Raw genomic sequence first — 4,212 nt, forward strand, 5'->3', positions numbered from 1 at the left:
AATCCCCCTCCCTAGGGGTGCCTCCTGGCACTCGACGCGGACGTCCCTGTGGTCGTGGCGCTGGTCGATCGGGTCTGGCTCGATGGAAGTCCTCCATGAGAGACAGATCCAGAATGTCGCTGGCGGCTACCCATGACCTCTCCTCAGGTCCATAGCCCTCCCAGTCCACAAAATATTGGAGCTGACCCCCTCTCCTTCTTGAGTCCAGTAATTCTTTGACCGTGTAAGCCGGTGCTCCATCAATGTCCAGTGGCGGTGGTGGCTCTTGAGCCTCATGTGGCTCAAGGAGTCCTTTCAAGGGGACTAACCGGCAGGACTTGGAGAATCTGTCAATAATAACAAGGATTGCCGTGAAACCATGGGACAGCGGTAAGTCAGTAACAAAGTAATCATCTAAATTATCTAAATTACGGCCTATGCTCTCAATGTCAAATACAGAAATGTTAATCCATGCATTTATGACCTCAAGGTTAGATTATTGTAATGCTTTATTGGGTGGTTGTTCTGCATGCTTAGTAAACAAATGACAGCTAGTCCAAAATGCAGCAGCAAGAGTTCTTACTAGAACCAGGAAGTATGACCATATTAGCCCGGTCCTGTCAACACTGCACTGGCTCCCTATCAAACATTGTATAGATTTTAAAATATTGCTTATTACTTTTAAAGCCCTGAATGTTTTAGCACCTCAGTATTTGAATGAGCTCCTTTTACATTATAATCCTCGACGTCCGCTACGTTCTCTAAATATGCTTTCAATATCCAAATCCGTTAAAAGATTTTTAGGCTGCATTAATTAGGTAAACCGGAACCGGGAACACTTCACATAACACACTATGTACTTGCTACATCATTAGAAGAATGGCATCTACGCTAATATTTGTCTGTTTCTCTCTTATTCCGAGGTCACCGTAGCCACCAGATCCAGTCTGTATCCAGATCAGAGGGTCACTGCAGTCACCCGGATCCAGTACGTATCCAGACCAGATGGTGGATCAGCACCTAGAAAGGACCTCTACTGCCCTGAAAGACAGCGGAGACCAGGACAACTAAAGCCCCAGATACAGATCCCCTGTAAAGACCTTGTCTCAGAGGACCACCAGGACAAGACCACAGGAAACAGATGATTCTTCTGCACAATCTGACTTTGCTGCAGCCTGGAATTGAACTACTGGTTTCGTCTGGTCAGAGGAGAACTGGCCCCGCAACTGAGCCTGGTTTCTCCCAAGGTTTTTTTCTCCATTCTATCACCGATGGAGTTTTGGTTCCTTGCCGCTGTTGCCTCTGGCTTGCTTAGTTGGGGTCACTTCATCTACAGTGATATCGTTGACTTGATTGCAAATAAATGCACAGACACTATTTAACTGAACAAAGATGACATCACTGAATTCAAGGATGAACTGCCTTTAACTATCATTTTGCATTATTGACACACTGTTTTCCTAATAAATGTTGTTCAGTTGCTTTGACGCAATGCATTTTGTTTAAAGCGCTATATAAATAAAGGTGACTTGACTTGACTTGACTTGACATCTCTCTGCTTTGACGTACAGGTGATTCTTCAGGAGCCGAGTGAGGACTGTCTTGACATGGTCAACGTGTTCTGCTTCAGACTTGGAGTAGATGAGAATGTCATCAATGTAGGCAATTACATACTGGTTCAGCAAGTCACGGAAGATTTCATTTATAAAGGACTGGAATACACAGGGTGCGTTGGCAAGTCCATACGGCATGACCTGATACTCATAGTGCCCCCTAGAGGTGAGGAAGGCAGTCTTCCACTCATCGCCCTCTTTGATGCGAATAAGGTTGTATGCACTTCGTAGGTCCAATTTGGTGTAAATCCTTGCTTCGCGGAGCTGTTCCAGAGCTGAAGGGACCAATGGCAAAGGGTAGCGGAATTTGATCGTGACATTGTTTAATCCCCGATAATCAATACATGGCCTGAGTCCTCCGTCCTTTTTCTCCACAAAGAAGAACCCTGCTGCAGCTGGAGAAGTGGAAGGTCGGATGAGTCCTGAACTCAGGGCCTCCTCAATATAATCCTCCATGGCTTGGGATTCTGTACAAGACAAGGGATACACATGACTCTTGGGAGGCATGGCATTGGGGAGTAAATCGATACTACAGTCCCATGGACGATGAGGTGGTAGCTGTGTTGCCTTAGTTTTGCTAAAGACCTCTGCCAGGTCATCATAACAGGGGGGAATATTTACAGTCTTGGTACTCGAGGGACTTTCAACACTGGTGATACAGCAAGGTCGGGGAACTGACGAGAAGCAATGACTTTCACAGAAGGCTGACCACTTTGTCAACTCACCCTGATGCCAGGACAGGACGGGGTCGTGAATGGACAGCCATGGGAATCCTAGGATGACTTCATGCTTAGGTGAATTAACGACATAGAAGGATATGGACTCCTGATGAAATAACCCCACTTGCAAGGTAAGTGTTTTAGTTTGTTGAGTTATTCCAGTTCCGATTGCTGTGTCGTTGATGGCTTTGATCTTGATGGGTTGGTTACATGGTTGGACGGGTAAGTTATACTTCGTGACGATATCTTCATGAATGAGATTTAATGCAGCTCCGGAATCGATCATTGCTGTTAATGAGATGGACAGCTCTTCAGTTTTCAAGGTAAGGGGAAGTTTAAAGGATTGATTATTGGGTATAGACAAGTGTTCCATATTTACCAGAATGGGTTTCAGGGCCTTGTGTGGACAACTCTGGCAACAATGTCCTGGTTCACCGCAGTAGAAACAGAGACGGAGATGGCATCGCCGTGCTCGTTCACTTTCAGAAAGTTTGGTATAGTTGACTTGCATGGGCTCTTCGGGCGTTATAGTTTTATGTACAGTCGTGGTAACAGGCGGTATTTCCTTCAGATACTTTCCTCACGGAGTCGGTCTCATCAAATTATCCATCCTAATTGCAAGCGTGACGAATTCAGTAAACGATGAATTTTCTCCTTTACATATGAGCTCTGCCTGGAGATCCGTGTTGAGGCTTCTCTGGAACACAGCTTTTAGCGAAACATCATTCCACCCACTCTGAGCAGCGAGGGTGCGAAACAAGATGGCGTACTCTGCGGCTATTTTGTTTCCTTGCGACATTTGCAGAAGTTGAGTTGATATATCCTTGCCCCCTGCGGGATATTCAAACACTTCTCGAAGTTGTTGCAGGAAATAGTCCAAGGACTGTCTGAATCTCATGTCAGTATCCCAAACAGCTGCAGCCCAATCGATCGCCTTTCCAGACAACAAGGACATTATGACGGCACATTTCTTTTCATCAGAGTTAAACTTGTCTTCCTGATTGTCAAAATAAATCCTCACTTGACGAACAAAGCCCCGACATCTATCAGCTGATCCATCAAATTTATCGGGTAGTGCAAAACTCACCACTCTAGGCGGGGTTGATGGAAGTGACTGGATGTAGCTCGTCAAGTGCTCGTTGACTGCTTGAAGTTTACTCAGCTGATCTTGGTACCCCTTCAAGACTTCACTTTGATAAGCGAACGTCGCTTGCATGTTAGAAACTTCCGCTGGATTCAGTTGAGGCGAAGTATTCTGTAACGAAGTGGCTGAGGCAGAATGTGAATCCATTTGCAGGAGTTTATTAAAGGAAGATCGTACAATCAGAGTCGTGTTACCAGACAATGTGTCAATACCGTAAGGGCAGTCCGATCTTTCAACATACACAGGGGTTATCCAATAGGCAGAGACGAGTAGGCAGGCGAACAGGTCAAACACAAACATCAGTCCAATCAAGCAATATATCCAAAGGGGCAATCCAAGAGACATGAACGAGATAACAGGCAGAATCGTGATCAAACAGGCAGTCAGAATACTCACAAGGAAAACGCTCTGTAAGGCAGGTTAACTGGCAATACTTCGCAGTGAAGTGACATGCTAGCACATGTTAAATAGTCCCAAACAGGAAATGACTGTAGAAGCAGAGGGAATGGTGAACAGTCAATACTCTGGTGAGGGCTCCCTTTGCTGGCGTGGCGTTACATGTAGTTAAGGCCACCTAATATAAAGAAAAAAACATCAAACCAAGTGGCATTTATTTTAGAGCAAAATAGCACTAAAACACATTGTATAGGTTATCCATAATTGATTAACATTTAAATAGTTTTTTTGCATGGCCAATTTAATTACTGAACCATTTATTACCTTAAGTCACCTGCATGAAAGGAAACATGCAAGTCTA

Source organism: Carassius carassius, chromosome 21 (assembly GCF_963082965.1).
Source record: "Carassius carassius chromosome 21, fCarCar2.1, whole genome shotgun sequence".
Lineage (NCBI taxonomy): Eukaryota > Metazoa > Chordata > Actinopteri > Cypriniformes > Cyprinidae > Carassius > Carassius carassius.